Genomic DNA, 14,193 nt, shown 5'->3' with positions numbered 1-14,193 from the left:
GTAATGGTTCGAATGTTGTTTGTCCAAGGTGTACACACTCTGGTTCATTTACACATTATATATATCTATTTATGTAGAGATCCTCTTCCCATGTAAATTATTACAGAGTGTTCCATCAACCTCCCTTGCTATATGGTCGGTCTTTTTGATATATGTATATAATATGAATTTGTATACAGATGGTAACGCTAATCTTCATTTATCCATTCCCCCCACCTTTCCTTTTAGGTAAGCATAGTTTTTTTTTATAAGTCTGTGATTGCCTTTCCCTGTGGAAATATGTTCATTTGTGTCAGTTATTAGATAACGCCTATAAGTGATTTCATAGGATATAGGACTTTTGCTTTCCGACTTCCCTCATGTTCTGTGATTATCTCCAAGATCATCTATGGTGCCTCAAAGAGCAGTGTTTCATTGTTTTCCATGGCTAGTATTCATTGTGTATATGGACCACTTCTTGTTTATCCCTTCATCTGTTGATGGACATTTTGGTTGCTTCACTGTCTTGTCTATTGTGAATAAGGCTGCAGTGCAGCTTTTGCAGCCCGGGTCTTCTTGATTCTGGTCTTCTCAGGTGAGAGGCCCATTGGTGCGCCTGCTGGATTGAATGGTACCTCAATTTTTCCTTTTAAACGCAGCTCCTTTCTGTTCTCATTATTGGCTGTTAACCACTTTACATCTCAGCAGCAGCTAGAGGGTACACAGTTCTCTAAAACCTCTTCAGCATTGATTGTTTGTAGGCTTTTTGCTGATGGTCAGTCGACTGGTGTGAGTTGAAAACTTTTTGTAGATTAGATCGCATGAGTCTAATACTTCCTGAGGTTGAGCTTTTATCCATTTTCCTTTTTTTAAAAAGAGAGTGAGTAAAACTTACCTCCTCATACGATCTTCTTGAAAATGTTGCCTGTTTTGAATTGTTTTATCCATTCCCTACCTCAGCACAGTTTTGAGGGCAGGTGTCCTTTACAGGCCTGAGTCCTTGTGAATGTTAAGTGACCATGAGCTGTGGGTTAAAAGCTGCTCTTGTGGGAATGGGCCACAAGGCGGCAGCATTTCTCCTTTACCAAATCTGGTTACTAGGGCAACAGAGCCTTACTGGAAGTGGTGTTCTAGGTTGTAAATTAGAATGGAATGTGCCAGGAAAAAGCCCTTTAAGTTTATGTCTCATTACATCTTGTTTGTAGTTTTAACTTAATTTTTATTTTTTATCACAGCAAACTTGATTACAATGTTTTGTTTGTTCTAGGTGTGCAAGATGTGCTTCTTTCACACATATACATATATCTATTCTTCTTCAGATCCTTTTCCCATGTAGATTATGACACTATGTTGAGTAGTCTTCCCTTGGTATTCCGTAGATCTTTGGTGATTATATATTTCACATGTGTTTGTATCTCTCCGTTAACCTCAATATGGTAGTGTATCCAATCCTCACACCTTTCCATTTGGCGAAGCATAAGTTTTTGTACTGAATCTGTGATTGCCTTTCTCTGTGGAAATATCTTCGTTTGTTTCAATTTTTAGGTAACACCTGTATGTGATATGATAGGATATGTGTCTTTCGCTGTCTCACTTACTACAAGTTGCGTGATTACTTCTAGACTCATCTGTGGTGCTGCAAATGGCATTGTTTCATTTTTTCGCTAGCTCATATTCCATGTGTACATGTAGCAGTTCTTCTTTGTCCACCCATCTGTCGGTGGACTTTTTGGTTACTTCCATATCTTGGCTATTGTAATACTATGCAATGCAGATTTGCCTGCCTGTGTCTTTCCAATTCTGTCTTCTTAGGTTATAGTTCCAGGAATGGGTCTGTTGGATCATATGGTAGCTCAATGTTTACCTTTTAAAGGCACCTCCATTCTGTTCTCTTTAGTGGCTCTTTCCAGGTTACGTCCCACGTAAAGTAGAGGGTATGCACTTCTCCACAGCACCTTCAGCATTTATTCTTTGTAGTTTTTTTGCTGATGGTTATTCTGACTGGTTTGAGCTGATACCTCTTTGTGGTTGAATTTGCATGTGTCTCATAATGCGTTGAAATTGAGCTTTAAGACATGTGCTTTTTATTTTTCCAGCTGTGATTAGAGCTTAGTTCTTCAAAGTGTTTACTTGAAGTATGTGTCACCTTTTGAAATAGTTTGGCCATTACCTCCCTCAAGACATTTTGAGGGCAGGTTTCATTTACAGCCCTGCAGTACTAGTTCATATGAAGTGACCATTAGCTCAAGCTTTAAACCTGCTTGTGCAGGTAACGGCCAGAGGGTGGCAGCCTTTCTACGTTCAGCATGCTGGTACTAGGGAAACAGACCTACCAGCCAGTGGTGTTCTTCGGTTATAAATTAGAGTGGAATGTGCCCGGAGAAACCCACAGTTGCTGATGTCTCCTTACATTTGTTTGTTTTTTAAATTTAATTTATATTTTTTACTGGAATACTCTTCCGTTGTATACATGGACCACTTCTTCTTGGTGCATTCCTCTGTTGATGGACATTTTTGTTGCTTCCATGTGTTGACTATGGTAAGTATTGCTGGCGTACAGGTTTGCCAGCCTGTGACTTTTTGATTCTCATTTTCTCAGGTGATAGGCTCAGCAGATGGTATGCTTGATTCACTGGTAGCTCAATGTTTACCTTTTCAAAGCACCTCCATTGTGTTTACAGTAATGGTTCTTAGCACGTCCCCCTTAGAGCTCAGGGTACACATTTCTCCACAATCCCTTCAGCATGTATTGTTTGCAGCATTTTTGCTGATGGCCATTCTGACTGCTGTGAGCTGAGAGGTATTTGTAATTTCGGTTTGCATATCTTTAAAAGTTCCTAAACTTTATCATTTTCCCACGCCTTTTTCTTTTCACTTAAAAGAAAAAACCGTGTGTACAATATACCTCTTGAAATTGTCTCCTTCGAAGGTTGCCCTCTTTTGAATTTTTTGGTCGATTTTTGACCCCAGAAATTTTTTGGAGGGCAGGTGTCATTTACAGAACTGCAAGTTGGTGAATATTTAGTGACCTTTCGCAGTGGGTTTAAAGCTGCTGTTGTGGGAAATGGCCACAAGGAGGCAGCATTTCTCCATTCCCCAATCTGGGTACTAGGGCAGCAGAGCCTTTCTGGAAGTCGTTGTCCTAGGTTGTAAATGAGAATGGAATTTGCCAGGAGAAATCCCCATAAGTTCATGTCTCATTACTTCTTCTTGGGTTTTTAGTTTTTTATAATCAGAGTAAAGATTAGAATTTTGTTTGTCCTAGGTGTACACAGTCTGGTTCATTTGTACATTATGTATGTCTATTAATGTACAGATCCTCTTCCCATGTAAACTATTACAGTGTTCCATAGACCTCCCTTTCTATATGTTCGGTCTTTTTGATACATGTATATAATACGTATTTGTATACGTATAGTAACACTATTCTTCATTTATCAATTCCCCCCTCCTTTCCTTTTAGATGAGCATAGTTTGTTTTCTAAGCCCGTGAGTGTCTTTCTCTTCGGAAATATGTTCATTTGTGTCAGTTATTAGATAATGCCATAAGTGATATTATAGGATATAGGTCTTTTGCTTTCCGTCCTACTTCATGTTGTGTGATTATCTCCAGGCTCATGTATGGTGCCTCAAAGAGCAGTGCTTCAATGTTTTCCATGGCTAATCTTCCATTGTGGACATGGACCACTTCTTGTTGGTGCATTCCTCTGTTGATGGACGTTTTCGTTGCTTCCAAGTGTTGCCTATGGTAACTATTGCTGGAGTGCACGATTGCCAGCCTGTGACTTTTGGATTTTCATTTTCTCAGGTGATACACCCAGCAGTGGGTATGATTGATTGACTGGTATGGTAGCTCAATGTTACCTTTTCAAGGCACCTCAATTGTGCTTTCATTAGTGGCTCTTACCACGTCCCCCTTAGAATCGAGGGTACTCATTTCTCCACAATCACGTCAGCATTTATTGTTTGCAGCATTTTTGTCGAGGGCCATTCTGACTGGTGTGGGCTGATAGGTTTTTGTAATTTGGGTTTACATGTCTCTAAAAATTCCTAAAATTCATCATTTTTCCACGCCTTTTTCTTTTGTGTTAAAAGAAAAAAGAAAAAAAAAGTGTGAGTACAATCTACCTCTTCAAATTGTCTTTTTGGAAGGTTGCACTCTTGAATTTTTTGGTCGATTTTCGACCTCAGTATTTTTTGGAGGGCAGGTGTCATTTACAGAACTGAATTGGTGAATATTTAGTGACCTTTTGCAGTGGGTTTAAAGCTGCTGTTGTGGGAAACGGCCACAAGGAGGCAGCATTTCTCCATTCCCAAATCTGGGTACTAGGGCAGCAGAGCCGTTCTGGAAGTCGTTTACCTGGGTTGTAAATTTGAATGGAATGTGCCAGGAAAACCACCCATAAGTTTATGTCTCATTACTTCTAGTTTGTTGTTTTAATTTTTTACATTGGGGTAATGGTTCGAATGTTGTTTGTCCAAGGTGTACACACTCTGGTTCATTTACACATTATATATATCTATTTATGTAGAGATCCTCTTCCCATGTAAATTATTACAGAGTGTTCCATCAACCTCCCTTGCTATATGGTCGGTCTTTTTGATATATGTATATAATATGAATTTGTATACAGATGGTAACGCTAATCTTCATTTATCCATTCCCCCCACCTTTCCTTTTAGGTAAGCATAGTTTTTTTTTATAAGTCTGTGATTGCCTTTCCCTGTGGAAATATGTTCATTTGTGTCAGTTATTAGATAACGCCTATAAGTGATTTCATAGGATATAGGACTTTTGCTTTCCGACTTCCCTCATGTTCTGTGATTATCTCCAAGATCATCTATGGTGCCTCAAAGAGCAGTGTTTCATGGTTTTCCATGGCTAGTATTCATTGTGTACATGGACCACTTCTTGTTTATCCCTTCATCCGTTGATGGACATTTTGGTTGCTTCACTGTCTTGTCTATTGTGAATAAGGCTGCAGTGCAGCTTTTGCAGCCCGGGTCTTCTTGATTCTGGTCTTCTCAGGTGAGAGGCCCATTGGTGCGCCTGCTGGATTGAATGGTACCTCAATTTCTCCTTTTAAACGCAGCTCCTTTCTGTTCTCATTATTGGCTGTTAACCACTTTACATCTCACCAGCAGCTAGAGGGTACAGAGTTCTCTAAAACCTCTTCAGCATTGATTGTTTGTAGGCTTTTTGCTGATGGTCAGTCGACTGGTGTGAGTTGAAAACTTTTTGTAGATTAGATTGCATGAGTCTAATACTTCCTGAGGTTGAGCTTTTATCCATTTTCCTTTTTTTAAAAAGAGAGTGAGTAAAACTTACCTCTTCATACTATCTTCTTGAAAATGTTGCCTGTTTTGAATTGTTTTATCCATTCCCTACCTCAGCACAATTTTGAGGGCAGGTGTCCTTTACAGCCCTGAGTCCTTGTGAATGTTAAGTGACCATTAGCTGTGGGTTAAAAGCTGCTCTTGCGGGAATGGGCCACAAGGCGGCAGCATTTCTCCTTTACCAAATCTGGTTACTAGGGCAACAGAGCCTTACTGGAAGTGGTGTTCTAGGTTGTAAATTAGAATGGAATGTGCCAGGAAAAAGCCCTTTAAGTTTATGTCTCATTACTTCTTGTTCGTAGTTTTAACTTAATTTTTATTTTTTATCACAGCAAACTTGATTACAATGTTTTGTTTGTTCTAGGTGTGCAAGATGTGCTTCTTTCACACATATACATATATCTATTCTTCTTCAGATCCTTTTCCCATGTAGGTTATGACACAATGTTGAGTAGTCTTCCCTTGGTATTCCGTAGATCTTTGGTGATTATATATTTCACATGTGTTGGTATCTCTCCGTTAAACTCAATATGGTAGTGTATCCAATCCTCACACCTTTCCATTTGGCGAAGCATAAGTTTTTGTACTGAATCTGTGATTGCCTTTCTCTGTGGAAATATCTTCGTTTGTTTCAATTTTTAGGTAACACCTGTATGTGATATGATAGGATATGTGTCTTTCGCTGTCTCACTTACTACAAGTTGCGTGATTACTTCTAGACTCATCTGTGGTGCTGCAAATGGCATTGTTTCATTTTTTCGCTAGCTCATATTCCATGTGTACATGTAGCAGTTCTTCTTTGTCCACCCATCTGTCGGTGGACTTTTTGGTTACTTCCATATCTTGGCTATTGTAATACTATGCAATGCAGATTTGCCTGCCTGTGTCTTTCCAATTCTGTCTTCTTAGGTTATAGTTCCAGGAATGGGTCTGTTGGATCATATGGTAGCTCAATGTTTACCTTTTAAAGGCACCTCCATTCTGTTCTCTTTAGTGGCTCTTTCCAGGTTACGTCCCACGTAAAGTTGAGGGTATGCACTTCTCCACAGCACCTTCAGCATTTATTCTTTGTAGTTTTTTTGCTGATGGTTATTCTGACTGGTTTGAGCTGATACCTCTTTGTGGTTGAATTTGCATGTGTCTCATAATGCGTTGAAATTGAGCTTTAAGACATGTGCTTTTTATTTTTCCAGCTGTGATTAGAGCTTAGTTCTTCAAAGTGTTTACTTGAAGTATGTGTCACCTTTTGAAATAGTTTGGCCATTACCTCCCTCAAGACATTTTGAGGGTAGGTTTCATTTACAGCCCTGCAGTACTAGTTCATATGAAGTGACCATTAACTCAAGCTTTAAACCTGCTTTTGCAGGTAACGGCCAGAGGGCGGCAGCCTTTCTACATTCCCCACACTGCTACTAGGGAAACAGACCTACCAGCCAGTGGTGTTCTTCGGTTATAAATTAGAGTGGAATGTGCCCGGAGAAACCCACAGTTGCTGATGTCTCCTTACATTTGTTTGTTTTTTAAATTTAATTTATATTTTTTACTGGAATACTCTTCCGTTGTATACATAGACCACTTCTTCTTGGTGCATTCCGCTGTTGATGGACATTTTTGTTGCTTCCATGTGTTGACTATGGTAAGTATTGCTCGCGTACAGGTTTGCCAGCCTGTGACTTTTTGATTCTCATTTTCTCAGGTGATAGGCTCAGCAGATGGTATGCTTGATTCACTGGTAGCTCAATGTTTACCTTTTCAAAGCACCTCCATTGTGTTTACAGTAATGGTTCTTAGCACGTCCCCCTTAGAGCTCAGGGTACACATTTCTCCACAATCCCTTCAGCATGTATTGTTTGCAGCATTTTTGCTGATGGCCATTCTGACTGCTGTGAGCTGAGAGGTATTTGTAATTTCGGTTTGCATATCTTTAAAAGTTCCTAAACTTTATCATTTTCCCACGCCTTTTTCTTTTCACTTAAAAGAAAAAACCGTGTGTACAATATACCTCTTGAAATTGTCTCCTTCGAAGGTTGCCCTCTTTTGAATTTTTTGGTCGATTTTTGACCCCAGAAATTTTTTGGAGGGCAGGTGTCATTTACAGAACTGCAAGTTGGTGAATATTTAGTGACCTTTCGCAGTGGGTTTAAAGCTGCTGTTGTGGGAAACGGCCACAAGGAGGCAGCATTTCTCCATTCCCCAATCTGGGTACTAGGGCAGCAGAGCCTTTCTGGAAGTCGTTGTCCTAGGTTGTAAATGAGAATGGAATTTGCCAGGAGAAATCCCCATAAGTTCATGTCTCATTACTTCTTCTTGGGTTTTTAGTTTTTTATAATCAGAGTAAAGATTAGAATTTTGTTTGTCCTAGGTGTACACAGTCTGGTTCATTTGTACATTATGTATGTCTATTAATGTACAGATCCTCTTCCCATGTAAACTATTACAGTGTTCCATAGACCTCCCTTTCTATATGTTCGGTCTTTTTGATACATGTATATAATACGTATTTGTATACGTATAGTAACACTATTCTTCATTTATCAATTCCCCCCTCCTTTCCTTTTAGATGAGCATAGTTTGTTTTCTAAGCCCGTGAGTGTCTTTCTCTTCGGAAATATGTTCATTTGTGTCAGTTATTAGATAATGCCATAAGTGATATTATAGGATATAGGTCTTTTGCTTTCCGTCCTACTTCATGTTGTGTGATTATCTCCAGGCTCATGTATGGTGCCTCAAAGAGCAGTGCTTCAATGTTTTCCATGGCTAATCTTCCATTGTGGACATGGACCACTTCTTGTTGGTGCATTCCTCTGTTGATGGACGTTTTCGTTGCTTCCAAGTGTTGCCTATGGTAACTATTGCTGGAGTGCACGATTGCCAGCCTGTGACTTTTGGATTTTCATTTTCTCAGGTGATACACCCAGCAGTGGGTATGATTGATTGACTGGTATGGTAGCTCAATGTTACCTTTTCAAGGCACCTCAATTGTGCTTTCATTAGTGGCTCTTACCACGTCCCCCTTAGAATCGAGGGTACTCATTTCTCCACAATCACGTCAGCATTTATTGTTTGCAGCATTTTTGTCGAGGGCCATTCTGACTGGTGTGGGCTGATAGGTTTTTGTAATTTGGGTTTACATGTCTCTAAAAATTCCTAAAATTCATCATTTTTCCACGCCTTTTTCTTTTGTGTTAAAAGAAAAAAGAAAAAAAAAGTGTGAGTACAATCTACCTCTTCAAATTGTCTTTTTGGAAGGTTGCACTCTTGAATTTTTTGGTCGATTTTCGACCTCAGTATTTTTTGGAGGGCAGGTGTCATTTACAGAACTGAATTGGTGAATATTTAGTGACCTTTTGCAGTGGGTTTAAAGCTGCTGTTGTGGGAAACGGCCACAAGGAGGCAGCATTTCTCCATTCCCCAATCTGGGTACTAGGGCAGCAGAGCCGTTCTGGAAGTCGTTTACCTGGGTTGTAAATTTGAATGGAATGTGCCAGGAAAACCACCCATAAGTTTATGTCTCATTACTTCTAGTTTGTTGTTTTAATTTTTTACATTGGGGTAATGGTTCGAATGTTGTTTGTCCAAGGTGTACACACTCTGGTTCATTTACACATTATATATATCTATTTATGTAGAGATCCTCTTCCCATGTAAATTATTACAGAGTGTTCCATCAACCTCCCTTGCTATATGGTCGGTCTTTTTGATATATGTATATAATATGAATTTGTATACAGATGGTAACGCTAATCTTCATTTATCCATTCCCCCCACCTTTCCTTTTAGGTAAGCATAGTTTTTTTTTATAAGTCTGTGATTGCCTTTCCCTGTGGAAATATGTTCATTTGTGTCAGTTATTAGATAACGCCTATAAGTGATTTCATAGGATATAGGACTTTTGCTTTCCGACTTCCCTCATGTTCTGTGATTATCTCCAAGATCATCTATGGTGCCTCAAAGAGCAGTGTTTCATGGTTTTCCATGGCTAGTATTCATTGTGTATATGGACCACTTCTTGTTTATCCCTTCATCTGTTGATGGACATTTTGGTTGCTTCACTGTCTTGTCTATTGTGAATAAGGCTGCAGTGCAGCTTTTGCAGCCCGGGTCTTCTTGATTCTGGTCTTCTCAGGTGAGAGGCCCATTGGTGCGCCTGCTGGATTGAATGGTACCTCAATTTTTCCTTTTAAACGCAGCTCCTTTCTGTTCTCATTATTGGCTGTTAACCACTTTACATCTCAGCAGCAGCTAGAGGGTACACAGTTCTCTAAAACCTCTTCAGCATTGATTGTTTGTAGGCTTTTTGCTGATGGTCAGTCGACTGGTGTGAGTTGAAAACTTTTTGTAGATTAGATCGCATGAGTCTAATACTTCCTGAGGTTGAGCTTTTATCCATTTTCCTTTTTTTAAAAAGAGAGTGAGTAAAACTTACCTCCTCATACGATCTTCTTGAAAATGTTGCCTGTTTTGAATTGTTTTATCCATTCCCTACCTCAGCACAGTTTTGAGGGCAGGTGTCCTTTACAGGCCTGAGTCCTTGTGAATGTTAAGTGACCATGAGCTGTGGGTTAAAAGCTGCTCTTGTGGGAATGGGCCACAAGGCGGCAGCATTTCTCCTTTACCAAATCTGGTTACTAGGGCAACAGAGCCTTACTGGAAGTGGTGTTCTAGGTTGTAAATTAGAATGGAATGTGCCAGGAAAAAGCCCTTTAAGTTTATGTCTCATTACTTCTTGTTCCTAGTTTTAACTTAATTTTTATTTTTTATCACAGCAAACTTGATTACAATGTTTTGTTTGTTCTAGGTGTGCAAGATGTGCTTCTTTCACACATATACATATATCTATTCTTCTTCAGATCCTTTTCCCATGTAGATTATGACACTATGTTGAGTAGTCTTCCCTTGGTATTCCGTAGATCTTTGGTGATTATATATTTCACATGTGTTTGTATCTCTCCGTTAACCTCAATATGGTAGTGTATCCAATCCTCACACCTTTCCATTTGGCGAAGCATAAGTTTTTGTACTGAATCTGTGATTGCCTTTCTCTGTGGAAATATCTTCGTTTGTTTCAATTTTTAGGTAACACCTGTATGTGATATGATAGGATATGTGTCTTTCGCTGTCTCACTTACTACAAGTTGCGTGATTACTTCTAGACTCATCTGTGGTGCTGCAAATGGCATTGTTTCATTTTTTCGCTAGCTCATATTCCATGTGTACATGTAGCAGTTCTTCTTTGTCCACCCATCTGTCGGTGGACTTTTTGGTTACTTCCATATCTTGGCTATTGTAATACTATGCAATACAGATTTGCCTGCCTGTGTCTTTCCAATTCTGTCTTCTTAGGTTATAGTTCCAGGAATGGGTCTGTTGGATCATATGGTAGCTCAATGTTTACCTTTTAAAGGCACCTCCATTCTGTTCTCTTTAGTGGCTCTTTCCAGGTTACGTCCCACGTAAAGTTGAGGGTATGCACTTCTCCACAGCACCTTCAGCATTTATTCTTTGTAGTTTTTTTGCTGATGGTTATTCTGACTGGTTTGAGCTGATACCTCTTTGTGGTTGAATTTGCATGTGTCTCATAATGCGTTGAAATTGAGCTTTAAGACATGTGCTTTTTATTTTTCCAGCTGTGATTAGAGCTTAGTTCTTCAAAGTGTTTACTTGAAGTATGTGTCACCTTTTGAAATAGTTTGGCCATTACCTCCCTCAAGACATTTTGAGGGCAGGTTTCATTTACAGCCCTGCAGTACTAGTTCATATGAAGTGACCATTAGCTCAAGCTTTAAACCTGCTTGTGCAGGTAACGGCCAGAGGGTGGCAGCCTTTCTACGTTCAGCATGCTGGTACTAGGGAAACAGACCTACCAGCCAGTGGTGTTCTTCGGTTATAAATTAGAGTGGAATGTGCCCGGAGAAACCCACAGTTGCTGATGTCTCCTTACATTTGTTTGTTTTTTAAATTTAATTTATATTTTTTACTGGAATACTCTTCCGTTGTATACATGGACCACTTCTTCTTGGTGCATTCCTCTGTTGATGGACATTTTTGTTGCTTCCATGTGTTGACTATGGTAAGTATTGCTGGCGTACAGGTTTGCCAGCCTGTGACTTTTTGATTCTCATTTTCTCAGGTGATAGGCTCAGCAGATGGTATGCTTGATTCACTGGTAGCTCAATGTTTACCTTTTCAAAGCACCTCCATTGTGTTTACAGTAATGGTTCTTAGCACGTCCCCCTTAGAGCTCAGGGTACACATTTCTCCACAATCCCTTCAGCATGTATTGTTTGCAGCATTTTTGCTGATGGCCATTCTGACTGCTGTGAGCTGAGAGGTATTTGTAATTTCGGTTTGCATATCTTTAAAAGTTCCTAAACTTTATCATTTTCCCACGCCTTTTTCTTTTCACTTAAAAGAAAAAACCGTGTGTACAATATACCTCTTGAAATTGTCTCCTTCGAAGGTTGCCCTCTTTTGAATTTTTTGGTCGATTTTTGACCCCAGAAATTTTTTGGAGGGCAGGTGTCATTTACAGAACTGCAAGTTGGTGAATATTTAGTGACCTTTCGCAGTGGGTTTAAAGCTGCTGTTGTGGGAAACGGCCACAAAGAGGCAGCATTTCTCCATTCCCCAATCTGGGTACTAGGGCAGCAGAGCCTTTCTGGAAGTCGTTGTCCTAGGTTGTAAATGAGAATGGAATTTGCCAGGAGAAATCCCCATAAGTTCATGTCTCATTACTTCTTCTTGGGTTTTTAGTTTTTTATAATCAGAGTAAAGATTAGAATTTTGTTTGTCCTAGGTGTACACAGTCTGGTTCATTTGTACATTATGTATGTCTATTAATGTACAGATCCTCTTCCCATGTAAACTATTACAGTGTTCCATAGACCTCCCTTTCTATATGTTCGGTCTTTTTGATACATGTATATAATACGTATTTGTATACGTATAGTAACACTATTCTTCATTTATCAATTCCCCCCTCCTTTCCTTTTAGATGAGCATAGTTTGTTTTCTAAGCCCGTGAGTGTCTTTCTCTTCGGAAATATGTTCATTTGTGTCAGTTATTAGATAATGCCATAAGTGATATTATAGGATATAGGTCTTTTGCTTTCCGTCCTACTTCATGTTGTGTGATTATCTCCAGGCTCATGTATGGTGCCTCAAAGAGCAGTGCTTCAATGTTTTCCATGGCTAATCTTCCATTGTGGACATGGACCACTTCTTGTTGGTGCATTCCTCTGTTGATGGACGTTTTCGTTGCTTCCAAGTGTTGCCTATGGTAACTATTGCTGGAGTGCACGATTGCCAGCCTGTGACTTTTGGATTTTCATTTTCTCAGGTGATACACCCAGCAGTGGGTATGATTGATTGACTGGTATGGTAGCTCAATGTTACCTTTTCAAGGCACCTCAATTGTGCTTTCATTAGTGGCTCTTACCACGTCCCCCTTAGAATCGAGGGTACTCATTTCTCCACAATCACGTCAGCATTTATTGTTTGCAGCATTTTTGTCGAGGGCCATTCTGACTGGTGTGGGCTGATAGGTTTTTGTAATTTGGGTTTACATGTCTCTAAAAATTCCTAAAATTCATCATTTTTCCACGCCTTTTTCTTTTGTGTTAAAAGAAAAAAGAAAAAAAAAGTGTGAGTACAATCTACCTCTTCAAATTGTCTTTTTGGAAGGTTGCACTCTTGAATTTTTTGGTCGATTTTCGACCTCAGTATTTTTTGGAGGGCAGGTGTCATTTACAGAACTGAATTGGTGAATATTTAGTGACCTTTTGCAGTGGGTTTAAAGCTGCTGTTGTGGGAAACGGCCACAAGGAGGCAGCATTTCTCCATTCCCCAATCTGGGTACTAGGGCAGCAGAGCCGTTCTGGAAGTCGTTTACCTGGGTTGTAAATTTGAATGGAATGTGCCAGGAAAACCACCCATAAGTTTATGTCTCATTACTTCTAGTTTGTTGTTTTAATTTTTTACATTGGGGTAATGGTTCGAATGTTGTTTGTCCAAGGTGTACACACTCTGGTTCATTTACACATTATATATATCTATTTATGTAGAGATCCTCTTCCCATGTAAATTATTACAGAGTGTTCCATCAACCTCCCTTGCTATATGGTCGGTCTTTTTGATATATGTATATAATATGAATTTGTATACAGATGGTAACGCTAATCTTCATTTATCCATTCCCCCCACCTTTCCTTTTAGGTAAGCATAGTTTTTTTTTATAAGTCTGTGATTGCCTTTCCCTGTGGAAATATGTTCATTTGTGTCAGTTATTAGATAACGCCTATAAGTGATTTCATAGGATATAGGACTTTTGCTTTCCGACTTCCCTCATGTTCTGTGATTATCTCCAAGATCATCTATGGTGCCTCAAAGAGCAGTGTTTCATGGTTTTCCATGGCTAGTATTCATTGTGTATATGGACCACTTCTTGTTTATCCCTTCATCTGTTGATGGACATTTTGGTTGCTTCACTGTCTTGTCTATTGTGAATAAGGCTGCAGTGCAGCTTTTGCAGCCCGGGTCTTCTTGATTCTGGTCTTCTCAGGTGAGAGGCCCATTGGTGCGCCTGCTGGATTGAATGGTACCTCAATTTCTCCTTTTAAACGCAGCTCCTTTCTGTTCTCATTATTGGCTGTTAACCACTTTACATCTCAGCAGCAGCTAGAGGGTACACAGTTCTCTAAAACCTCTTCAGCATTGATTGTTTGTAGGCTTTTTGCTGATGGTCAGTCGACTGGTGTGAGTTGAAAACTTTTTGTAGATTAGATTGCATGAGTCTAATACTTCCTGAGGTTGAGCTTTTATCCATTTTCCTTTTTTTAAAAAGAGAGTGAGTAAAACTTACCTCCTCATACGATCTTC

The sequence above is a fragment of the Eubalaena glacialis genome, chromosome 8 (assembly GCF_028564815.1).
Source record: "Eubalaena glacialis isolate mEubGla1 chromosome 8, mEubGla1.1.hap2.+ XY, whole genome shotgun sequence".
Classification (NCBI taxonomy): Eukaryota; Metazoa; Chordata; class Mammalia; order Artiodactyla; family Balaenidae; genus Eubalaena; species Eubalaena glacialis.
The sequence above is the reverse complement of the archived record's forward strand: the minus strand, read 5'-3'. Positions refer to the sequence as shown.